General features: G+C 39.6%; 1 protein-coding gene across 4 annotated transcripts in view; it reads left to right on the top strand.

The window, feature by feature from the left end:
- The first annotated feature begins 9,337 nt into the window (after positions 1–9,337).
- Positions 9,338–26,814, top strand: part of FER (FER tyrosine kinase) — a 174,366-nt gene continuing 156,889 nt past the window's right edge. For 3 of the 4 annotated variants that reach the window (XR_012832932.1, XM_075739369.1, XM_075739371.1), the window contains exons 1-2: positions 9,338–9,459; positions 22,954–23,057. The gene's annotated coding sequence lies outside the window, so the exon portion shown is untranslated. Of the gene's footprint in view, positions 9,460–22,953; positions 23,067–26,814 lie in introns of those variants that run through there. The other variant, XM_075739370.1, reaches the window with a different exon arrangement.

Below are 26,814 nucleotides of genomic sequence, written 5' to 3'. Positions count from 1 at the left end.
AGGTGGAGGCACCTGAAGGAGGCCGTGGCCCATGGGAAGCCCACGCTGGAGCAGGCTCCTGGCAGGACCAGTGGACCTGTGGAGAGAGGAGCCCACGCCAGAGCAGGTTTGCTGGCAGGACTTGTGACCCCGTGGGGGACCCACACTGGAGCAATTTGCTCCTGAAGGTCTGCACCCCATGGAAGAGACTCATGCTGGAGCAGTTCGTGAAGGACCGTAGCCCGTGGGAGAGACTCACGTTGGAGAAGTTCGTGAAGGACTTTCTCCAGCGAGAGGGACTCCATGCTGGAGCAGGGGAACGATGAGAGGAGTCCTCCCCTGAGGATGAAGAAGCAGCAGAAACAACGTGTGATGAACTGACTGTAACCCCCATTCCCCGTCCCCCTGTGCCGCTGAGGGGGGTGGAGGTTGAAGCTGGGTGTGAAGTTGAGCCCGGAAAGATGGGAGGGGTGGGGGGAGCTGTTTTAAGACTTGATGTTATTTTCTCATTGCTCTATGCTGTTTTGTTTAGTAATAAATTAGATGAATTTTCCTCTCTAAGTTCAGTCTGTTTTGCTCGTTATGATAATTAGTGCGTGATCTCTCTCTGTCCTTATCTCGACCCACAAGCTTTTCGTTGTACTTTTTCTCCCATCTAGAGAAGGAAGGGAGTGATAGAGCGGCTCTGGTGGGCACCTGGCCCTCAGCCAGGGTCAACCCAGCACAACTCACAACTCAAATGCTTAAATGTAGGTGCCTGGGAACAAGGCATCTAACCTTGTCATATGGTGATAAATACTTGCGGGGTTCACAGTTCTCCCAATTATTATAGAGGGCGTTCAAGATAATAATCCTGCCATGTCTTGCTTGAACTCAGAGAGAACAATAATGTGAGACATTGATATTTAGAATGTTTATTTGGGTGATCTATCGAAAAGGTGCCAATGGAAATTTTGGATTATATACTTTTATTTGAACATCCATTTAGTCTTCCGCAATAAGTAAACTCACCATACTGCGGCAGGACCAGTCTTGCTACATTCATTGTTTTCAAGGTTAGGCATGTTGTTGCATTTATAAATTATATAAAAAGAGACTCAGATGAAGCAAACAGAATGTGTCTTTAAATGTGCTAGCCTGATTATCTAAAGGGATCATAATAAATCAGATCAAAGCAGTATTTCCAACAGTTAAAAATTATTTTTTAGCTAAGCACAAACACTGTTCCAGATATTTAATATAAACTCGCCAAGCAATTTCTGTAATTTGATATTTAACAGTAAGTGAGGAATGCTGATAAGCTACAGACACTTTATTCTCTGCACTTACATCAACAATTTTAGTGCAGTTTCTACAAAAATAGTATCAACATAATCATACAGTGTCTATTATTGGCTGGATGGTCGCACTCAAAGTTGTGATCAACGGCTCAATGTCCAAGTGGAAAACGGTGATGAGTGGTGTCCCCCAGGGGTCAGTACTGGGACTGGCACTGTTCAACATCTTCATCGGTGACATGGACAGTGGGATCAAGTGCACCCTCGGCAAGTTTGCTGATGACACCAAACCGTGTGGTGTAGTCGACAAGCTGGAGGGAAGGGATGCCATCCAGAGGGACCTTGACAGGCTGGAGAGGTGGGCCAGTGGGAACCGCATGAAGTTCAACAAGGCCAAGTGCAAGGGACTGTTTATCAGGGAGTGTAGTGACAGGACAAGGGGTCATGGGTTCAAGCTGAAGGAGGGGAGATTTAGATGAGATGTTAGAAAGAAATTCTTTGCTCTGAGGGTGGTGAGGCACTGGAACAGGTTGCCCAGAGAGGTTGTGGATGCCCCATCCCTGGAAGTGTTTAAGACCAGGTTGGGTGAGGCTTTGGGCAACATGGTCTAGTTGAGAGTGTCCCTGCGCACAGCAGGGGGGTTGGAACTAGATGATTTTTGAGGTGTCTTCCAACCCTAACCATTCTATGATTCTATGATTCTATGATTCTATTAGAACAGGGAAAAATCTCATGTTTTACAAGAAATAGTATTTATAATTACATACAATATGAATAAAATGGACATGAGGTTAACATTTATGAAACAAAGCAAACTGTTTTCATATATTTTTCCTTTAAAATATCTTCTGCTGACTTTCATATTTAAATAATCAAATTGAATTAAGTCAGAAGCTTGTCTTATCCTGCTTTGGATCCTAGAGGGCACAATTGATTTAGTGTAGCTGATTAGACAAGGGTAAAAAAAGGAAAAACTACTAATCAATTTGTTACAGATTCACCTGCAGGTGTTCAAAGCTGGAAGATGGATATCTGCCTGTTTTTCATTTGGTGTATACTGCTGCAAGCTGTGGAATTCATAGTGTTGGCTGTTGGATGTGCTCCCACTCCACTGATGTCAATATACATTGGCTTCAATATGCAGGGTATCAGTACCTTACAGGAAAAGCTTCCCGCTATGTGGAATAATGATCGCTGTTGCATAAAACTCATTTTTGGAAATTCTACTGCTGGTTTTAGTGTGATTCACTGACCAAAGGTCTCATGAAAAACTGTGCATGTACTTACTCATCCTTCAAAGATTGTGTAAGACTGCCAGGGTCTATCTAAACTGTATAAATGTGGTACAATCTGCTAAATACTCATTAAATGTCCAGTGGCACGACATGTTAGATATGCCAGGAAGCACCAGCTTCATTTCCAGGGCTAACAGCTAATCAACTTGCTATAATTTTACCAGTAGCATGTAGTAATAGAAGAGTTTGTATTAAAATCTGAGAAAGCTATTGATCTCCTTTCTCTTTCTCCACCCCCCCCTCCCAATTTAGTTTCTGAGAGAATCTACTTGTTAATATATGTATACTTATTCACAGACCTGACTAGCTGGTCTTTCCAGGCAAGGATGCCTGAGGTCTTATATAGTTGGAAGAAGTTTGGGATGGACTCTGAGAGACAGAAACTGTGTGGCAGGTAGCTCTTTGTACCCAGTTATAATTGCTGTGCTGTGTAATACTTAAAAGACAATTTTAGTTGTGAAATACACTCTGTTTCAAGAAAAGTAATGATGTGTAAAGTATCACAGGGGACTAAGCTCCAGAAACCGAAAGCACTTTCTGATAGGAAGAAATTCCATTTTAGAGACCTTCTAAAGAAAGTTCCTGTATCTCTCCATAAAAGCTTCAACGTAAATAATGATGAAATTGACATTTTTTGCCTTGGGAACTCCAGTGTTGTCTCTTCCTAAATTCTCCTGCTCTGTAGTTTGCAATGACATGGTGTCCCTCCAAGTACTCTTACTAATAGGTACTGAAAAATATTGCCAGACAGGACAGCTCTGGTATGAAAAGAAATGGGATTTTAATAAGATGTTTCTGACATTAGGGCAACTATAATACTTTGGCTCTTTCCTTGAGCTCTATATTGGTAGCAAACCGAAAATTTTAAAATATGGGGCAATTTATAGCTTGCTCAGAAAAAAACCTCCAACATATGGAAATGAGAAAGTGAGGAAAAGATTTATATAGGTTTTAATGGTGAAATTACCCTTGGCACCAGACAAAGATTAAAATAAAAGTAAGTAAAGAGTAATTTAATTCCACAAACCAGGTGTGTGCAACTTGTTTGTTAGGTCTAGGGAGAGATTTAGAGGAAGAGTTACATCTACTGGTACACTAACTCTAAGAAACACCTCTCTTCATCATTCACCTATGAAGATGTCAAGTCACTTAACCAACCATGGTGCTGTGGATACCAATTTGTGCAAATTCTTCATCCTGAAAGCTTTTCCTTAAAGGAAGAACATCTAAGAAATGTGTAATCTTATAAACTCTCCCTTCTGTTCCCTGTCTGCCTTCTTGGGGATTTTCAAGTTAATGAAGATGTTGACCTTTATATTCTGCTGCTCCTTACATTTTAGAAAGACTACTGTCCTTCACCATAGTAGGTATAATCATAACCTGTTCAGATGGATTAAACCATCAACCTATTCTGCAAAACATGCTGATGTCTGAAGGCAAAGGCTCAACTTCTAGATCATGGATTAACAAATCCTGCCTGAAATATTTTTTTGTTTGTTTGCAGGATTTTATTTAAGCTTATCAGTTTTGTTCACCATGTAATCCTACCAACATTGTGTCAGCACAACCTAGAGCAGTAGCATACTGCAGCACAGGAGAAGGAATGTGCATTGTGGGAGAGAGGCAAGAATACCTTAAGCTGGAATTTGTCCTCAAGGTGTTTGTTTTTTTCTTTAACATACTGACAACTGTTTCATACAAATGCATGCACAGTGAAGGCCATGATTTATTTAAGCATATAAAGTAGCTTACATGTGCATTATGTCTCCTCCTCACAGTAGATAAGGCAGTGACCAAATACACTGAAAAAGAGGTGGATTTCCTAACCCAGGCTTCGAGGACCAGTATAACACCACCAAAAAGGTAATCTCAGCCTGCCACTTCAGGAATTGTACTCTTTAGTGGGAATAGTAGACTGAGGTATTTCCACACTCACCCTGTTTACCTGACTGCTCGTACCCAGCCTTGTGTGGCTAAGTTCTGCTGGCCTACCTAGTTGTCTGGCTGTGGCGTTAACCAGATTGGGAACACATCTGGTTTAAAAAAGCCTAAGAACATACATAAAGAAATTATGTATATTTAAAAATAATAGCAAGACTACTTTTTAAGCTGGGTCATCTTCCTTATCTACTTTGCAGAACAGTTGCATAAACATTTCTGGGGGCCGAAGTGAGGGAATGGCATGCTGAAGACAGAGGAGGGGAATACGTGGTAGTAGAAAGGTGGCAGAGGGAGCAATATGGACTTAAGGTATTGTATCCAAAGATTTCACGTCATGAATCTACAGTCCAAGAGAAAATACCAACAGGAAGTTCAGTGTAATTTTACTTAGGTACACCAATGTATGGCTGTCATGCTTTCTTGCAGTTGGAAAATTAATTTGCCTTAACACTGCTGAACTCTTTTAAGGTGGGTTCTGTACTGTGTGAATCATAAACATTCACACCTTTCCCCAATCCAGGTAAGGAAGCAGCAAGATATAAATCTCTTCAGTTTCAAGGAGACACATTTAGCTGAGACATTATTATTCCTCAAGCTTAAGAATAATAACTAGCTCTTCAGTCAGCAACTGAAGAGGAATTTGAAACAAATTTTAACAGTGGATTGCACTTTTTTTTTTTTTTTTTTTACTAGTCAGGAGCATAATATTATTGATTAGCAATGCATCATCCATAGAGCTAGAGGTAGGAAAATGAAAAGTGTGTCCGCCTGGAAAGCCATCTGATGTACAGGATAAAACCAGGGCTCGTCATATTAGGAATGGCGGCCCAGTGTTTGTAATGATTTTGCACGGACTCTGTAATTACTTTTCAAATTGGTCTAAGTGCTCAGGAACTTATCTATGAGACTTCTGTCCCGTTCCTTATCACTAGTTGATGCAGTGCATCATTTAGATCCCACATTTAAATTGCAGTGTGTCTGTTCCAATACTTGAGCAGCACATCTGCGACCACCTATTAAGTTGCAGCCTATGACTCTAATTATTGATAACAGCAGTAAATTTGTCAGGAATTTAAATAGCCTTAGGAAATCAGAGATTTGAATGCTTGTCCTTAGCTTCGGATTATGAGTGTCTTCTCCGTTACATGGGTTGGTTTTTTTGCATTCAGGCATCAGCAAGGATAAGTAGCTCCTTCTAAGAATGAAACCACAACTTGAATTCCCTCACATCATTGATAATTTTTCCTTGTATCTGCTGAGTTTTAATTCATTATTTTAAAATTAAACAGAACTTGCTGGCTTCTTTTACTTCCCTGAGAAGTCCTGTGGCAGATTTCAGCTCACACAAAGCTGAAAAACAAATTGTTTGTGCACATGTACATGTGCCTGCCTATTTGTATATGTATTTGTGTGTTTGTGTGTGTGTATACATATATATTTACATATATGGAAAGACTGACAAATATTCTTCCTTCTATTAATCTCACCATCTTCTATTTAGCCACTATGCCCTAGAGAGGCAATTATTCAAAGTAATGTGTACAGGGATAAAAAAGTAATGGCAGGTACTAGGATTTAGGAATGCAAATCTGCACCATAGCTTATGATTGGGAAAACCCTGTCAGTTTTTTATAAGGAAATCTCCAGGCATCTTTAAAACAAAATGTGTAGTTTTAAATAGCACAGCGTAGATTTGCAAAGGGTCTGAAGGCAGCACTAGTCAGATCGTGGTGTTGTCATAGCAACAGACATTGAAATTCAAAATATGAAGTACAAAATGGGGGTGAGAGAAAAAGAAGGGTAGAGAAGAGAAAAATAGCAAGTAATAATGAAAATCTGTAAAAAGAATATGAAAATTAGACCTTTATAACAAATGGTAGAAGAACTAAAATATCCTTATTCTGCATACTATTATTTGCATTTATTTACCTTTTCCCTACAACAATTTGAACATGCTTTATAAATATTAACAATCTACATCTTCTATCATCCCTCAAGGAAAGTATTGATATTGCCATTTACAGATCGAAATACTGAGGCAGAGAGAGCTTTGCATGAGTAGACTGTCTATGGCAGAGGTGAAAAGAAAGCTCAGCTGTTTGCTCAGCTCTGTACTCACATGCTCTTTCTTGTTTCATTGGTTTAGCATGTCTAAGTTTTGTGATGTTATCTAAATATGTGATAGCAGAATGAGAGTAATTTTCATAACAGTGGTAGTAACAGTATTCTGTTTCTGACACAAAAGCTCCAGTGTTTTAATACACATTTCATGTAGTTATTTAAACTTTTTACTGTATTTCTTTATAATAATAGTGATAGTAAATAGTGAAAGAATCAGTAAAATGGTAAACTGCATTTTTTTTACAATAGTTTAGAAAAAGATACTCATTTGTGCCTAACTCATGAAGGAACTGTAGCAAATCTAACTCAACAGGAAGGAATTAATATGCCCTTATTGGGGATCAAGGAACCATATTGTTGGTCAAAAGCCTGAAATTACTGGGGATTTTTTTCTCAATTTATTATTTTTATCCCTCAATGACATCTCTTTGTAATCTTTTATTCTGAGTATACCTCTATAATAACTTCTCTGTATTACTGACTTGCATATAATAGATTTAGTATATCCAGGAGATTTTTTTTGTATTGGATTTTGCAATGACTCCCATTTTACTTCAGCATTTTGAAGGAGTGATAATGAGGAACTCTCCCTCTCTCTTTCCTGCATTTATATTTCCCCTTCAGGCATGTAATTTAATTTAAAGTTGATATCATTCTTGAAGTAATATAATGCTACAGTATCTGTCCCTTAATAAGGTTTTTCAATGTGAGTATCAGCAGTATAAAGCAGATAACTTCCATGTCACATCCAGAATTTTTAGGCAATGAGCCATAAACAAAGAAATTAGATAAAGGTAGAAAAGAAGCATTCAAAATTATGAATTTTAGACTCCCAATGTACCAGAAGAGTTGCTGCAAACAGAAGAACAAAAAGAAAAGGATTCTTGAAACCTAGAGCTTAACTGCATAGGACGGGAGTTTTACTATCCAAGGAGCAAATCTTCCGGCATTTCTAGGGTCATAGTGATGGGTGAATAGATTATGACAGAAAGACTGAAAATTCTCTGGTATTTGGGAAGCCAGCAGAAATTAAAGCATAAGCTCTACAGAAGATGAGTCGTGTGAGAGGAGAAGACAGACCCAGGATACTAAACTGGATTTTTCTGGTATTTTTACTAGACTGCTGATATTGTTTCAGCTACTTGAGCTGTGAAACGCTCTGCCTGGTAGGTGTTGAGATGTTGCACCACAGAACTCAACATGTGTCCAGGTACCTCCTGAGTTTCTCTGGAGGCAATTTTGCAATAAGGTCTGAAAACAATGCTTCAATACCCCTGTTGCCCAAACCTGCAGGTTTAAAGTTCTGATATTGATCAGCTTTGGTTTAGAATGAACCTATAGATTTAATGTGTAGGATTTAACATGTAGGAGCAAAGGGGGGAGGGGCTGGAAGAAAGTATGTCCAGGGATTGAGGGAACGTGTTGAAGCAAAAGCACGTTCATTTTCCTGATCCTTTTTGTCTCCTTTGAATACTTTTAGGACTTAGCCTTTCCACTTCCAGAGTTGGACAGTGGGTCCTGGGTCTGGCCAGGTAGGAATGGGGCAAAAGAAATCATGTATGGGAATGAGTGTGCAGAACTGGAAGACTGAGAAAACTATCCAAATGTAAATTAAATCTTAAAAACCACTTTTTACTACAATTAAATAGCTTTTGACTTTTTGCTTCTAACTGTATACAGGTCTCAACTTGCCTTAAGGTGCATATGGATGAGGTACAAAAGAAAGTAATTATTTCTGAACTGATAAAAAGGCAAATAAAGGAAATTATTTCTCTAAGTGTTTTGGAAGAAAAAGTTATAAATAGCTTAAATAGAGGTAGAAAACTACACACTGCGAAGTTTCACTAGTGCTTTTGAAACACTGGTCTAAAAGTAAATTCTAGCTTAAGAAGCCATGGATTGGAATATGACTGCTATGCCCACATCCTGTTTTTTAGACTCCTGCCTAAATACCAGTGACTGGCAACCCCTTGAGAAAGGACATTTGTCTGTAACTCTAATCTAACCTGTTATGTTCTTCTGTTCTTCCATATGTATGAAATACAGCATGGTATCAGACTTTGTTATTACTACCTAATAAAATTTAATTCTTCATTTTCTTGAAACATAATCTGTTACAGAAGACAACATATAACACTTCAATATTCACGTTTCCCTAATCCTGTTAAGTTACTATAACAGCTCTTTTTATGTTTTGTCATGTTTTCTTTTTCCCTTTTTTTCTTTTCATTACCTGTTCCTGCTGCTGAGTTGATCAGGTAACAAAACACCAGACTCCTGTTCATAAGCTGCGATGTCCAGGAGTTATCAGGACTTGCCTTCTTTTAGCCTCATGTATTTCTGTTACGTTCGCACCTACATTTCCATGATCAAGTAATAAACAGCAGAGAAATTATACAAATATTTTAAACACGGCATACATTGTACTGTACTGTTGCAATTATTCCTTACCAGTTATTAAGCCTTGAATCTAACTTTCTGTGCCCATTCTCCACTAATCTTAAGGTATGTCTAGGCGTGTCTTTTAAAACGAGAAATTGTGAGCAAAACCGTTGCTGGGATACGGACGCCCCGCGCGCCGGAGGGGGAGCGGGGAGGTGCGGCCCCGCACGCCAGGGAGCGCCACGGCTCCCTTCCAATCGCGCCGTCTTTCCGAGCCGGGAGGCGGCAGCGGTGGCGCATCATCCGTCGGTGACTGGTCGCCGTATGTAGTACGTCACTAATCCGGAGAACGTTCGGATTGGCTGGAAGGGAGAGAGGAGCCAGACGCTGATTGGCCCACGCCGGTCACGTGGCGCTGGTGGGGGCCGTGACGCCCGCGGTGGCGGAGGGGCTCGGCTTGTCAGGTAGGTAGGTGCTGTGCGCGGCGTGGCGGCGCCGCCGCTGGTGTCCGCGCCCGGGGAGCGGTGCCCGGGCCAAGGGGCGGCCGCGGCCACCCCCACCCCTGGCCGTGTCCTGCCGGCCCGCCCAGCAGGCAGCCGGTGCAGGGGGGCGGGTAGGCCCCGCGCCGGGATTTACCTGCGGGCGGGCTGGGCTGGGCGGGGCCGGCACCGGCGCCGCTTGCGCTTTCCCTTGAGGGGGCGGTGGCGGCGGCGGCGGCTGTGGCGGCATCCGGTCACCTCCCGCGGTGGTGGCGCGGGGAGACGTCAGGGGCGCCTCTCGCCCGGCGGCGGCTCCGCCCCGGCGGGACAGGCAGCGCGGCGGGTGCTGTCGGGTCGGCGGCGCGGCGCCCTGCGCGGGGTCGGGGCGGGCCCCCGGGACGGCGGGGTCCGGGCAGGGGGGAGAAGGGAGGGAAAGGGTTGACTCGGTCCGGTTCCTGCGGCGCTTGTCCCTGCCGGTGCCCGGCATGTCTGTTCCGCTCCTGTGCTCCGGCTGCGCCACGGCACGCTGGCCGGGCTGTAACTGCTGCAAATAACGGGAGGACACTCCAGCCACCGCTTGAAACTGTGATGTGTGTCTGGCCCTCCCTCAATAAACGCAGCGCTCCTGGTTTTGTTCCGCCTTCCCTCTCTCCCCGTGACAATGCTGTACAACTTAGCGTCTATCTTGACTTGCACGTTAGATTTAGAACCTGCATAGATAGGGCCTTCTTAGTGCTGCTGCCCAGGCTTTTTCATCTGCCTTTTTATGCTTTGTCTGTTTGCGGGTTTGGTACCTGCCGGGGTCCTAAATGCTCACATATTTGGTATTTGAGAATGAAATATATGGAAGGACATTAAACTTCTCTTATCACGTTTAAGTATGTTTCTATTTTGTTTGAATTTACATGAGCATACACCCTTAGAAGTGACACGTCCTATGTGAACACCTGGGATTTTGGTTTACTTTAAATCAAACCAACTCCTGTTCTGTTTGCAAGAAAGTAGTTGATGTAACTTTTCCCCGCTTTGTAAGAGAGTTACATAAAGTGACTTTGATGCTCTGCTGTATTTTAATGCAGCTTCTTTTAAGTTGCAATGTAAGAAAAAACTGTTTAACGTCTGAAACTTTGATTTAAGACCAAAAGAATTTACTGGGTATTATTTTCAGTTAATTGTTCCTACTAAATAATATATAATAGAGGTGACTGATACGGTTTACTACATGTATGTGCTAGTCTTTGGAAGACTCCAAGGAGGTGTGACATTCATTCTTCTAATCCACTCACAGTCAAAACAAATTGCAAATGATGGACATCAAGGTTGAATTACAGTAATGATTATTGTTGCTGAGACAGATGTATGTTCTCCCCTTTTATAAATTCATTTTATTGTGTTGAAGCAAATTGTCAGTACTGTCATGAGTTTAAAATACACACGCATGGAACATTAACCCCGGAAGAGTTGAGCTTTGGGGATATTTCTTTGAGGGAGAAGATCAAGTCTTGCATGCGCAAGGTTACTTTTTAACTGAGCAAAAGCTCTGTTAAGCATCACCAAGACCCTTTCCTGCTTTCCTACAACTATAATTTTCTGTCAGAACTGAATCTTTCAAAGGAAGGTTCTTTTTTTCAGGTGATGTTTGGATTGCCAGTGTGTAAAGTGATCATATAGAAGTCATTCTGAGGAGACACTTGAAAGTAAAGACAGGCTGAAGAAGGGGTGGGAACATTTTAGAGTGATACTAAGAAAGATAAGATGGGTCTTTTTTAAGAGAAGGGGAGAGGTAACATTGGCTTCACTGGAATGAAGAGATTTAATACGGGGGAGCAAGATTCAGCTAGGTGGGTTGCACTTCAGTTAGGAAATGTAGGGTGTATTTCCATACTTGACAATGTTCAGAGTTCAGTTTAGCTCTTGGCGCGATGGAGAGGAGAGGTGCTTTGGTCACATGAAGTAGGTTTACGCCAGACGCGAGCCTGGGGCGGGCGTCCGGCGGTCTGTCCGTGCGGAGACACCCTCTTCCTGCCCTGTGTGCCCCCTCCGCTTGCTGCTGCTGCTCGGTGCTCTTTCAGCTGGGAAGCGGCGGGGTGAAGAAAGGTATGTTGCCGTCTCAGCCTGAAGGCGGAGAAAGCTGGCAGCAAGCCCGGAGTTGCTCCATACAAGGAGATGGGCTAGCAGCATGAGGTCATCACTGCACAGGGAGGAGGGGTTTCTTTGCAGTACGTGGGAAGTGGGTTTAGGAAGAGGAAAGGGGAGTCTTTTGCTCAGAGGGAAGGAGGAGCAGCAAGAGAAGGGAGGAAAGCCTAAGTTAATTCCAGCAGGAAGCAAACAGCATATATGCTCCTATCTTAAGATAAAACCGTCCACTTAGTTCTGTCTTAATTATAGTGTTGATGTATTCGCGTTATAAAAATGGATTTTGAAAATTTAGTGGAGAGGTTTATCATACAGTAGAGATAGTCTTGGAATCATTGAGTAGTCACCATTTTATTAAGGAGTTAAAGGGTTTAAAATACTGTGCATGCAAATATGCAGCAAGTTTCTGCTGTATAACATTTGTGTTAGGTAACTGTAGCATTTCTGTGGAAAGATTTACTTTGGAAACTTTTTTTATTGGTGAATCAGTGGAATTCATAGCTTTGTTTCTGGGGTTTGAGAGAAGATAGTTACGTTTTGTTTTAAGATCTATGGTGTGTGGTCACATATAGTGCATAAGAAATTTTGGAAATGGTTCGTAAAAACCAGCAAGGGTGCTTCAAAAATGGCTTTTTTGTGGTGGTTTTTTTTTTTTTTTTTCCTTATTTTTTCTTTTAGGACAACTTCAAGGCATGGAGGATTTTGATTCCTGTCCTCTCGTAGCATGAAAGCATATTTGAGAGGATGACTGTAATCTTTTCTAATTCCTCCTGCAAGTTTAAATGCAGAGTTCAGGTTGGTTTTGAGTGTAATGAGTCTGAAGTAATAGGGATTTTTCCAGTCAAATGTGTTTCCCTGATGATGACAAAAATAAATTCCCAATAAATTAAGACTTAATGCTGTTATTAACCTGAGTGAATTGTATTTCATAACATCATTCTACTTTGGATCTCAGATTACCATTTTCTCTATAGTCACCAGCTGCTTTTGCATTCCTGCTTTCTACAACTAGAGGGAAAATGCCAAATGACTTAACCACATACAGTTTCAAACTTTATTTCCCACATCTGAGCTGGTTACTAACTTGCTCACAACACACAGATGAGTGTCATAGCAATGTGTAGAGACAACTCTCCATGCTGGTAACTGTACTGTGGTTCAGTGACTGTTTCCTGGCCAGTTGTACAGGTTTGTCAGAATTCCTGATCTTTGAGATGTATTAGTTGGCTTGTTACAACACAGTTCTGGCTGCTTAATCTTGTCTATGTTGTGAACTTGCACCTTGAGCAGCAAGGGTATTTCATTAGGCTTTCTGATATGGTTGCTCTTATTTTCTGCTGAGAGTTGCTACTCCGAACAAATCTTGCCCTTCTGTTATTGATAGAGTGAATGTGGAGTAACAGCACTAGTTGCAGACTGTGAAACTGTTCTGTGACATGGCTCTCTATTAAGATGATCACACGAAACTTTCAACTGTTAAGGGAGAAATGAAAACATGGCATACGTATTTTTAATCTGTCCTTTAACTATGCTTTACAGTCTTGCTTGCACAGTACTGTAGTCCATTTGGAACCCTTTCTTATTAAGTGCTAGTAATGAAAATACTTAACAAATAACTACTTAGTAGTTTATTAGTATTAGGTATTTTTCTGTACAATATTTAAATCTTGGTCTGAAGACAGTCCTTTCAGTAGCTCAATCGTAATTGTCATCATTTGATCTTAGAATCTCACAACGTTTTTTCCATATTATGGTTTTGGAAGCGATTTATTTTAACGTGAGGACCTGAGACGTTAAGAAATAAAGCATAAGCATCAAAATAAATTACCATAATTAAGACCTTTTAAATAGGGGCAACCTGTGAAATGTTTGTGAATTGTTGCATATTATGTAAGTATTCTTTGCCAGAAGCAGAAATAGAAGCCAGCATAGTGTTAAAGTGCATTAATCATGAGTACTTTGTTCCCTGAAATTGCCTGTTTAGAAACTGGAAGACATACAACTACAGCAATGAGTGTGATAGAGTCCTGAAAATGAGCCCCTCTGACAGAATGCTGAATCATCCCCAGAGCACTCTGTTCTCTGTAATAAATGAGTCAGGCATTTATGGAGAAAAGCACTGTGGAAGTAATTACATGATCACATAATGCATATTCCAAAGATGGTGGCATTTAGGTTTTCAACCTCAATTTGTGACTCTCTTAATTTCACTGCTTGATTTGTCAGCTTTGCTGCTTTTCTTCAGTTCTGTTTATGCCTAACTTTTTGCTTTAGAGAAATTGGAAAATCTTATTCCATATATTGACAGCATTTTGGTTTGTCATCACATTTATAATGTTTGCTGTTCAAACTGAGAATGGCAGTAATAAGTTGTTTTTCTCAGTACAAAGCAGACCAGAGTGGAAAAGGGCATAGATGTAATGGTTATTTAATAAAGGCAGGAATAATTTTATTGAATATTTAGTGCTTTCATGCTCAGACAAATAACATATTAATAATGGCTCAGCTGGTGGAGGTTGTTAGCCACTGGGCTGGTAAATCACTAAATTCACTTTTGGTGAACCTATAAGCAAATAGGAGTAGGGTCTTAGGATAAACCTTCTTAATCTTTGAATACCTAAAGCTTGTCCTGTCTGCTATTAAATTAAGTTTGTTAAAATCTGTTTAGTGTAGTGTACTGCCACTGTGTCTGTTAAAATACAGCTTTTGTGAATTATGCAAAAACTTTCTTTAATGTTTTGGGTTTCTTTCATATAGCATCTGACTTCCTAGTTGTAGCTTCTGCTTTGAAATGGTCATGAATGTAAAACAGTACCCCACAGTATTTGTATCCCAAGTAAGTTTCAGGAATTCCAGATAAGGGCTGCAGTCAAGTGAACTGGCTTAGTTTTAAAAATGTGAAAGCTTAAGCACTGTAAATAATGGTATTTTAAAACAATTGTGCTATCCCTTCAGCAAAGTGTTGTGGGAAATGTTTTTGTAGCCAATTTTAAGGAAAATCATAAAACAGGAGCACCTTTTTACTGAGTGAAAGATATAAAGCATGGAATCAGTAAAACACACACATGTTTATTGTTGGTGTGAGTATATTTGTTGTATGTTGATGCTGCGAATGATTTGTTTTCTCCCAAGGAGAATATCTTTTCCTTAATTTCCATAATATGGTTGTTTACCAGTTCAGCAGATGTGATAACTGAAGTTCACCAGATAAAACGAAATGCCTGATTCACCGAATACAGAAACATGTTAGCAGTTGAAGTGTGCAGCCAAAAAACGAAAGAATTGTAAAGACTTAAAGGTCTGTAACAAAGATAGAGGAAGACCTTTTAATACCCAGTTCTACTTTTTGGATTAGGTGAATGTTGAAATTGGAGTGTGAAATCTCTCATCAATGGATGTGTTAAGTAAATCTGAAGCTACTGTTTTAACCAATTTAACTGGCATCTAGATCATGTAATTTATCTAAATGATTCTTTTTTATATGAGGAGGTAATTACATCCTTATTGAGATCAAAATCTCAGTTGGATTCAGTCCTTGTCTTCCTCTATGGCCTCTTAGTTTTCCATGCTGCATGCTTTCTAACTGGTTTTTTGGAGCCAGCTGGTACCGTCTGAAAGGAAACCTGCCCACAGCTGGTGGGATTGTTTTCTCCAGGCTCTGCTCCAGCCACAGTAAGGATGCACACTGGAGCAGGTTTGTGTCCTGTGCAGAACAGTCTTCCAGAGGTATCGTATCCCTGTATGCCTTGTGTCCTCAAACCTAAGGCTTCATGTTTCCACAAAGCATGCGGTGCATACCCTGTGTGTCATGCTGCTAAAGCTTCATTCTGATGGGCTGTGACACAGTGATCTCTTGTGCTCTAGCATTTCATCACTTGCGGAGCCTAGTGGAGGTGTAGGGATTTGCAGCGTGCATGTGGTTAGTCTGCTTTCAGCATGTGGGAGCTGCCATTTCCAAAGCAGGGATTAAGTAGATGGTTGTTAACGTTTGACTATTACAATAGGATGACTTATGTCTCTCTACAGAATTTTTCTCAGATTAAGTCAGGATTTCAGGTTTAAAGATGCAGTCAGTCAAATTGCCTTCAGTTGTCTCAGAGTACAGGACCTAAATAATCCTTGCCTACAATACAAACATTATTGTCATCCCTATTTTTTTTTTTTTTCCTGAAGAATATCCATGACTGGTGCTACGTGCTGAAGAACATTGGCCTTGTAAATGAAAAGATAGCTGCTGGGTATCATTTCTGGAAAGAATATACAGAATGAAAGACTAGTGATAAAAAAATATAAAAAAAATCTGTTGCAATAAAGATGCTATGCTGAATCTTATGTATGAAAACAATACTCGTGTGAAGAGACCAAGCATACTTTTTTTTTTCTCATATGTGCTTCATTACCATTTTTCCAGAGACCTGGAGGTTAAACATCCACAACTTTTACTGTTTGTTATAACATCCATTAATTAAAGCTTGATTGATTTATACATTTTCAAATGAGACTAATACCCTTCAGAAGGAGTCTTCTTTGTAACTGGGAAAGCTGATCATACCCAAACAAAACTGACTGGATCTAAAAAGATAGGGTAGGTTTCTTCATGTATCTTGAAAAGCTAGCCCTGGTATATATTTGTAAAATGTATGTATTTAAATTTGTTATGCCCTTCAAGTGTTTAAGAAGGTGCAAATGCATAGATCAGTCATCTGTCTTTCTGGTGACTCTACCTTTATAGTGACAGTAACTGTATCCCATTTAACAGAGAGAATTATCACAGTGAGTATCTTTTTGAATATGGAGCATGTGAAGGAAAAGTCAGCTCACGAATAGCAAACAGGTATTTTTGATGCTACACCTTTCACTGAACTACATGATATATTTCCTGCCATGTATAGTCTGGAATATCAGCTTTTGGGAAGGGACTGGACTCTCTTCCTCATGGACCTGTGTTCCTCTCGGGATGGTTTTCTGTACAGAATACTGTGTAATCAAGCTACATTAAATGTGATATGATGGTGCCAAGGGGATAAGTGACCTCAACAAGACTGAATGAAGAGCGAATTAACGAAGCAGAGGGTTTAATGAACCAGAAGGATGTAATTAGTTTAATGAAGGAGGAAGGAAGAAGCAGCACCCTGATTACTCTTTGAATTTCTTTTCAAAGAGCGATAAATACTTGGAACCAGATTATGTTTCTCCTGAGGAGACCAGTATTGTCATATATCACGGACTAATGGCAGATTTTTAATCTAATTATTTTGGCTGCATCGAGAAATTCTGACTGATGTTGGGCCATAGGAAGAAATTTCCAAATAAGGAAGACTGCTTCCTACCTTCAAACTGGAGAAACTGGCATCTAATTGAATGAAAGAAATCAGCACAGACGTTAACTGTGCATAGACTAACTCATTAGTCAACAAGCTACTTTTTAATTTCAGCGTTGACTCTTGCTGCCGCTTTCCCTAGCAGTTTTTCCATCTTCACTATTCATCTAAGGCAAGAAATCTTTTCGAAATGCAATACTTTAGTTGTCTTCTGTTGCTCTTGTTTGTTCAGAAGTTTCTTTAATACACTATATAATATACAGTTTAAAACGAGCCTGCAACACTGATGTGTGTATCTAGGTTTTTGAGTTTGTGGCCAACTTGCGATCATTTTAGCCTTGTATGTTTCTTTAGCCGGTAGAACTTAGGGTTGGAGATAGTGGAATGCAGTGCCTGCCACATGAGAATTATTTTTATCAGCCTGATCCTACTCAATCTGTTTTTCTGTTAAGATCTAGTGTGGAGATAAACATTGCAACACTGCAGAATTGAGAGGTCAGTGAAAATGAGTTGGTCAGGTACTCTTTACTGGGGCTGTGCTTTTCTTGCGGCTTGGAACTTAATTCAAGGAAAGTTTAATTCCTGGAAAAATACAGGAAGGAAAGCTCTCTATGCTTTTAAGCATGTGGAGGGTAACAAGTAACTAGGTGCATTTACCCTTTGAAAGCAAGGTGTGTGTCTGTTATTTTGTATGCGGCACTGCCTTTTTCAAAGTTAACAAGAGCACAGAACTGAGTCCTGAGACACGGTGGCAGAGTGTGACTTGTGGCAGCCAGCCTAGCTCTGCTTTTCTTAATGTGTAGCTGCCTTCACCTTCTTGTACTTTTCTGCCTGGTGAGATTGTCTCCAGCATCTGCCTTGCTATTTACCCATGACTGTGAGGTAGAAACTTCTACAAGATGGAAGGAACACTGGTGGAGTAATTGCACCTTAAGAGCACTTACCACATGGTTCACTACCAAATGGCAGCTCTTCCTGTGGCACATTTTTCATGTGAGGCCTGAGGTGATAAAAAAGAGCATGCTGAGGAAGTTTTCAGGCCATGGGGAGCTGGGAACAAATGCAGGTGTGGTGGAGAATGAGATTGCTATTTAGAATAATCTTGGCAAATGGGAGACATCATCTGGAACAAATCAGGGTGTCAGTGAGCACGAAAGCAATGCACTGTGTAGGCTGGACTGCATGGGTATGTGATGGGGGAGGAAACAGGCTAAGGTGCAGTTGTGTGGAAGATGGCTTGGAATTTTTGGGTCACAAACTAAGAAGGATAATGGGGTTGCAAAGAAGTGGCTAGTCACTTCTCTCTGTTCCTTAGTCATAGGATGAGGAAGGTGAGATTTGATCATTGAGAAACTTTTTCCTTGTGCTAAGGGTGGGGAATACTAAATCAGATAGGCTGAGAAGACCAAGTCTTGACAAAAATCTTTCTGCAGTAGGTAACTATATGTGGTTCTTTGGTGGAAGGGGAAAGAATTGGGTGGTGTCTTCAGATTATAAGCCTTACACTTACATGATGTAGTACCAGTAGGTCGAGGGAGGTGATCCTGCCCCTCTGCTCCGCTCTTGTGAGACCCCACCTGGAGTACTGCGTCCAGCTCTGGGGGCCCCAGTACAGGAGAGACATGGAGCTGTTGGAGTGAGTCCAGAGGAGGGCCATGAAGCTGATCAGAGGGCTGGAGCACCTCTCCTATGAGGACAGGCTGAGAAAATTGGAGTTGTTCAGCCTGGAGAAAAGAAGGCTTTGGGGAGATCTAATCGTGGCTTACCAGTACCTGAAGGGGCCTACAGGATAGATGAAGAGGGACTGTTTATCAGGGAGTGTAGTGACAGGACAAGGGGTCATGGGTTTAAGCTGAAGGAGGGTCAATTTAGATTAGATATTAGGAAGAAATTCTTCACTGTGAGGGTGGTGAGGCACTGGCACAGGTTGCCCAGAGAGGTTGTGGATGCCCCATCCTTGGAAGTGTTCAAGGCCAGGTTGGATGAGGCTTTGGGCAACATGGTCTAGTGGAGGGTGTCCCTGCCTGCAGCAGGGGGGTTGGAACTAGATGATTTTTGAGGTCCCTTCCAACCCAAACCATTCTGTGATTCTTTGATTGTTAGTGACGTATTTCCATCATGTCTCTTACTACTGTTTTCAGATGTGAATTCCGACAAGAATGGAATGAAAGTACATGAAAACTTTGGATATTGAAAATAGAAAGTGTGTCTTGTAATTCTAGGCAGAGGGTCTGAGAGTCAGTTTATGGGCTTTTATCTGGTTTGTGGCATTTTTTGTACTGAAAAGTGTAAATCCTGTTCTTTGATGGAGCTCACTGCTTCTTATTTACATGTATTTTTAATGAGATCACAGCTGCAAGAGGTGCTTGGGAAAACTGTGGTCTTCATACAGCTGCAGGGGTAAGAGAGTGAGAGTGCACTAGGTGAGGATGTTTGTATGTGATCAAGTGAAGTCCATCTAGCTCAGTAATTGCTACAGTCAGAAGAAGGGGCTTTTGGCACAAATGTAGAATAATAGTTCCTGTCCTGCTTTTGCAGTTTAGAGACATCTTGAGATGGAAGTTCTGCTGTTCAACAGATCTGTTTTTTTCATGAATTTTTATAAGAATTTTTGAACCTGTTTGTTTCTTGGTCTCAAAAATGTTTTTAGGTGTTGAGTTCTCTCATTTAATTATTTACTAGGCAAATAAGTACTTAAGAGCAACTTTTTAAAATTGCATTTGATATTCCCATGTTGTTCTGGGAAACACTTCAGGCATCTCACATACCTTCTCACTTTGTGGTATCATGATTTTTTTTTTTTTTTTTGTACTTTGGTCTGACACCCCATCATACTTACCTGTTTTGTGAGCTAAAAAATTCTTTTCACTTTCTTTGTGCAGAAGCTGCTCCATTCTCTGATCAACATCACTTGTACTTTTTTGATTGTTTGCATTCTTCATGAGACAGAATAATTTGAAGGTATAGGAACACCATGAATGTTACCAGCATCACAAGAATATGTTATGTTCTCTCTTCCCTTCATTTAAAAAGAAGTCTGTTATTCTGGATGGTTCCTAACCTGACCACTTCAAAGCACTGAACAAATGTTTTTGAAGATACATGTTCAGAGCCTACCAGACCTTTTTCTGGTAGTGGCATTAAATAACTTAGAGTTCTCTCTCTCAGAGTGTTACATTGCATTTACTGACCTGTGACTTCATCTGCTGTTTTATATGCTTGTTGCTCAGTATTCTGGGGTGGTTCTGCAAATTTTTTAATGATGTGTCAGTTTTGATTGCTCATAATAATTTTGTATAATTTGCAAATTTAAGCACAGATTATATGTGAAATGACAGATATGGCAGGTGACTTTGGCTGCTGTTCAGAACAGTCCTACTACAGGTTCTGGTGAGGCTTCTGACTCTCTCTCCTGTAAATCTTGTCTCTTAAATCTTACCCTGCAAGGTCTTCACTTCTGTAACAGCTTCCTATGAGAGACATCAGCAGAAACACGTCCACTACCACTTCCAACACCTTTATCCACAGGATCCTTGACTCCTTCAAAGAATTCTTCAAGTTGTGGAGCATGACTTTCCTCTACAAAAGCTACATTGGATTTTTTTTCCTCCTGATTATTCCAGTCCACAAATGTTTTTAACCACCTTGACCGGTGTGGAAGTCAGACTGTCTTTGTTTTGCTTCTCCTGGTTGCCTTGTCAAGCTCTGAAAAAATTTGATATATTTTCCACTCTCCATTCCTCTTGGTTCACCTTAAGCCTAAGTTTTTGCAGAATTAATAGTTTGGCAATGTCGTATTTGATGCTTTAAAACTTCAGCTGAATAATACCTGATTTTGGTGAATTCTTACTATTAATTTGATATTTTTAAATGCTTCTCTGATGCTTCGTTTTGAGCCAATGCCTTATATATCCCCAGTCTAAAATGGATCTGGTGTAGGATTGGCTTTCACTGTCTTGGCAGTAATTTCAGAAAACAACAGATCATCTAGGTTTTCTGCTCTATCCATATCTTATTGTATTTAATTTTTTTTATAACTTTGTTATCTAGTCATTTATTGCATTGATGTAGCAAGCTGTCTCTAACTATCAGATTCTACTGTGTTTGAGCTCAGAAATAGCAACAGGAATTTTGTAACGTTTTGTTTGTCTCTTACAGATGGCTGTGTAATTCACTGGCAAGCTTTCATTATACTTCCATGTATTAGCTGGTATACACGTATCAGTAAGACGAGTATTGGACCTGTAGTACCAATTTTAAATTCTACTGACGACCTGTATACAGGTGAAAATATGCACATAGATAAAAAATTAGTAGTAATTGGAATTCTGAAGAATAGTTGGGTGGGTATTTTATTTTTATATTGAGAAACAAAATTTTCCATTCTAACATATGTGATAGAGTAGTTCTTTAAAAAAAAAAAGTTGTGCTTTTTGGCTGCGTGCAGAGAACAGAAGATAGAGCTTGTCTGTGTTTAAGTGGCTCCAGTCTGTTGTTCCATTTAATAAATGAAATTTTCAGAAGGGGTTCATTATACCACATGCAGATCTTTAACATCTACTTGAAATCTGGATGTGCCCAGTTGGTGGTGGTAGCATGTTTTACTTTCCCATTCGAACCAGGAAAGGGGTTGAAAGTAATGTTCCTGTCCAGTGATATTCTTGTGTTTCCAACTCGTTTGTCTTTGTGATAGGAGGACTGGAGCCAAATTTACTATAATGTTTTCCTCTTCCTTTTAATTTTTTGCTGGTGAAGACTTTCTCTTGGGCTTTGCAACTTTGCAGCAAGTATTTTTGTATCTGTTACTAAAAGTGTGGTGAATTTTGTAATGCTTCTAGCTTGCTGCATGTTTTTTTCTCCTTTTGTATCTGGTTGCATAGTTGCTGTTTCTTTGCAGTGGCTGAATGTAAGCATCACTTACAGTCTCTTCTATTTTTGGTCATGCAGAATGGAAGTTTTGTATTCATATTAGGCAGCACTTTGTTTCTAGAAGGTCACCAAGTAACCAGAAAGGAATACTAAATAATGTCTGTTTGAGTATGAACTAAAACTATCCCTTCGTAAGATTTTATGTGTCCATGGTTAGTGCTCTGTTTTAAATAATAGAGATATGCAAAATAGTTCTCTTTTCTTTACCCTTACACACTATGTCTGCCTTTCAGTTTTGCTTAATATGTCTTTACTTACAATTGCTAAACCAATACTGAATGTCTCATCTAAAGATTTAACTTTACATGAAATATTCTGGTATGAGGTTGTGAGTAAACATTTAACATTGGTCCAGATGCAGCTTGCATAGCATACCTTGGACTTGTAAGCTATATGCAAAGCCTGTTTCTCAATTTTTTTTTAAAATTTATTTTATGTACTTTTTTCTTAATGTAAAACCTCAGCGATCCAGTTGCAACTTGTGTTGCAGTTGCTTCACCTAGATTGCAGTCCAGAGCTACAGCTTGAAATTTTAGTGCTGCAGTTGTCTTAACTTTCAGACCTCTTACTATTGTAGATATTGGAGTAATTAGAGCCATATAAGAAATTTCTCCGCCTTGTTTGGTCCCTTTCCTATGTTGCCACTTGTTTTCTTAGAGTGAAAATACCCCTACTAAGTTTGTCTTTCATATAACGAATTCTGATCTTCCGTGTTTCCATTTTCCTTGTTAATGGGGTTCCTTCTTGTTTTGTCAAGGGCATCAAAAATAAATGAAATGATCTCATTTTCTGTCTACAATACACTGTGTCATAAGAAATTCCAAGAATTTAAAAAAAAAATCTTCGGTTATACATGCAGAGACAAAACTGTTTCTTCACTCAAAATTGTGTGTATGAAGTGATAGCATACTACTAATTGGAGTCATCTGAGAACTCTACTCTTTTGGTTTTCTTGAACTCTGTATCTTTTAAAAAAAAATGTCTGCTGGTGATAATCTGATAATGCCAAACAGCTTGTCTAAGTTTAAGTTTTGCAATGTATTTTAAAATGCTGAAGTGATAAAAAAAAGTTTGATCTTTTTGTCTTTCACAGAGTCCCCAGAAAAGAAAAGTTATTTCAGGAAGTGAAAATCAGAAGTAGCTGCTGACATAAAAAGAAGTGTACTAAGGATCATTTCTTGAGGAAAATTTTTTAAGGTATGTAAGGTATGTTTTGCAGAAAGGCCCTCCTGAAAATAAGCTGCCTGTTTTGTCTTGAGTGGACTAATATTTCAGACCAGTTTTGAAACGATCAGGCTAGCTTTAAATTACCACTTTGTATGTTTATTGATGGCAGTAGCTCTGTGGAAGCATTAATTCAGCTAGTTCGTGTTCCATACATTTTGCATTAAATGCATGTATAGATAATACTCTTAATATGTGGTTAGTATAAATAAAGGTAGGTAAAGCATGTGTTTTATGTTTCATGATCTTGAACATTCCAGGAGTAGGTACTACACTAACAGAAATGTCAGGTATTTAACAGTCTAAGTTTTATTTAAGGTGTGGATGGAGGGCTAAGAATGATTTATTTCATTGTTTTAATGGATTATAACTACCGTAAGCCTCACATTCAGAAATTAAGATGGACTGTGTAACAAATTGATCACCTGTTATAAAATTGCTTTTAAGTCAGTAGAGAAGCCTTGAATTTAAGGATTTGTATCCTGAATCCAAGTCCTCTTCCTTTTCTGATTTTGCGGTATTCTTAATGCTTCTAGAAAGGGTCTGCAAAATATAAGCCATGCTAAGTGATTTGGAGCCCGTGCAGATTTAGGAGCAAGGGAGTTGACAGCAGATCGGGAGTGAGAGTGATGCTCCCTGCATACCATGCCCATTCCGTATTCCTCCTCCTGGGGGGGGGCAGATATGTGCTGTGCTCTTCTGTTCTGAATTCAACTGCTGCTGTTTTGTGGTTTACCTTGTCACTGATATTATGAAACCACAAGTTCCAACTGAAGCATATGGATTCATCATTATTTTAAGATTAGCAATCACAGTCTTGGGTGTATTTCATGGCAATATATAACAGAAGGCACCAGTTGTTTTAAGGGTAGGAGAGCATCCTGGGAAAGTATCTCTATGTATGTGCTCTGTTCTTCCTTGCTCATTTGATTGCAGTCATTGTCAGACACACAGGACCTTTGATCTGCCACAGTATGGCCACTCTCATGTGTCAGGGACAGATTGCAATCTTTAAATTAAATGTAGGTTGGCTATAAAAACTACTTTCTTCAGAGTTGTTCTGGAATCCAGGAGGACTCCTAATGCTGGAATATTGGCTTTATTTGCTGAGGGGAGTGTTACAGTATTGAAAGTTTATGTGACTGTCACTGAAGTTTCTCACTGTCATGCTAACAAAGTTTGACATTGCTTCATTTGCAATCTGACTGCACTGCTGTGATGGTTGTGGTTGAGACAAGTCATAAACTGTCTTCGGTAACTGTTCTTAAATTTAGAACTCTTCAAGGTCTGGTTGCTCATTTACAGTATATTATTGAATGTATATTGAGTATTTACTTCCTGTCAGTGATTAGTTTGCTATTTTGAGAGTGACTCTAAAAAGAAAGTCTTACTTTCTTGGAATTGGTTCTGAGACATATTTTAACTCTTACAACTTACCAAATACTGATTGGCTAATTTGGATATCCAGTAATTTTTATAGTAACATATCTCTCTCTCACGCACACTTCAAAGTAATAAAATAAAACTCATTTGTCCTATTTGATACTACGGGGATTTTATTACTTTTACAAAACATGCTAGGATTCACTTTGAGACTTTGCTGGCATGTCAAATTATGCAAGCATTGTTGATGTGTGGAAAAAGAGATAAACCTCATGGGTATCTGCCAGAATAGGAAGTATCTCTTCACATAAGAGTAAGCAATTCCCAAAGGGTTTTTTTTCTGTATGAATTTAGCATATCATGTGTTCATTGTCATCAATTCTGTATCTAGCTACTTTAAAATGTGATGCCATCTGTTTTTTTCCTTCAATATAAAATATTCTCCTGTGTTTTACTGAGAAAGATTTTTTGTTTTCCCCTTAATATCTTTCACACTATATTTTTATCTTTTCAACATTGAAGTAGAAAGTATGTTTGTATCTCAAACTCCCTGTACCTCCTACTAGTTCCACAGTAAATCTTTTCTGGGTTCAGATTTTGTTGCACTACTCAGTTTCGGCAGTAGTCTGTGGTTGCAAAGTCTGGGTGGGAATCTATCTTTGTCTTACATGCTCAGTATGAACATTGTAATGTTGTATGGTAAAGCCAAAAAATGGCACTATTAGTATTTCTTCTGTACTCCAGTAGCTGTGAACATAGGGAAGCACAAGGAGGATATTGCCACAAATAGCAGCCCAACTTGTTCGCTGTCCTTAAACTGCATCTCCTGGTGCCATGGTAGGAGACAGAGTGCTGATCTACATGGGTCATTATGCCCAGGTGGTCGTTGTAGGTCTCTTCCAGCTGAAATGCTCTGTTCTACTGGTCTGACCCTGTAGGGCAGCTGTCAACTCATCTGTGTGCACTAAGAAGGGAGATATCAAACTTGGAAAAATACCTGTGTGCATTGGTGCCAGATATTGTCTCTTTGAATGTAGGCATTTTTAAATGTGCTTGTGCTTTTTAAAAGTGTTTGAAATACAGATTGCATAGAACGTGTTTATTCATGTGTTCAGTAATTCTTCCATTTTGACTTCGAGTAAGTGACTGTGTGGTCTATAGTGTTTTCAGGTGTTTAAAAGTGTTAAAAAATTAGAAGTGGTTTTAAGAGTCTTGGGTTTTAGCTTATCAACAGTTAAGTGGCTTAGGTCTTGTATACTTGTTCACCACTTCTTTACCTCCACAATATTGGAGCATTTGAGTTCCTGAATGTCTTGATTGAACATTTTCTTAATTTATAAGGAAGGCGTATGGAGGCTGGCTTACCCAGTTGGGAATCATAAGCTCTGAGACTTTATGCTTGTTAGTGTTACTGAATCAGATTTTATCACTTTTGCAAAATGCATTTTTGCTGTGCTGCTTCTGCCATGGTAAATGGAATAATTTAAAACAAAGACCACAGTCCAGTATGTGTATGATTTTTGTCGATGTACCCAGGTATCTAGTAGTGTAATTGGAAAAAATCTAATTACTACTTACTGAAGGGAGGCTTGGGAGGCTGGAGTGAGTTGTTGTTGGATCTTCTGTTCTGTTGATTTTTGTAATCTTATGGCTCTACAGTGAGTCAGTAAAAGTAGACTGAAATATCATAGAATCATAGAATGGTTTGGGTTGGAAGGGACCTCAAAGATCATCTAGTTCCAGCCCCCCTGCTGTAGGCAGGGACACCCTCCACTAGAGGGTGTCATATCATATGCTGCGAATATTTCCTCCCTCCCTTGCCTTCCTGTGTCTCCGTAAAAGACAGGTAAACGCAAACAAGCCAGCACTTTACTCATAGCACAAGGCCAGAATTCATCCTGAGATTCTATTTCTTCTTAATCTCGAATGTAAGAAAATAGAGATACTATCTTTTCTCATAGCTAATATGCTAGGATATTTAGGTAATGTGCTAAAATGTGCCAGGACTAAAATGAACTTGGTCACAAAAGTGGATATAGGTCTAAAGGGTGTTGAAAAATCACAAGTGCAGATCCAGTCATATTAATAAGTAGGTGCTTTAAGGTTTTTTCTTTTGCTTATTTTACTAAAATATTACTGGTTTTGCAAGACTGTTCTTAAATTTTAACTGTGAAAATGTTACCATTAATAGAACTACTAATGACATCATCCATCATTTATAAATACAGCCACCATTAATTATTTACCGTTGCTCTTTATGACTGAGCTCCTAGCCATCAGCAAGACTTCTGACTAAAATACACAGCTTCAAATTAAAGACCATATGAAAGCTTGCAATAGATTTCAG

Source organism: Balearica regulorum, chromosome Z, assembly GCF_011004875.1.
Source record: "Balearica regulorum gibbericeps isolate bBalReg1 chromosome Z, bBalReg1.pri, whole genome shotgun sequence".
Classification (NCBI taxonomy): domain Eukaryota; kingdom Metazoa; phylum Chordata; class Aves; order Gruiformes; family Gruidae; genus Balearica; species Balearica regulorum.
Note: the sequence above shows the minus strand (reverse complement) of the source record. Positions and strands in the feature narration are given on the sequence as shown.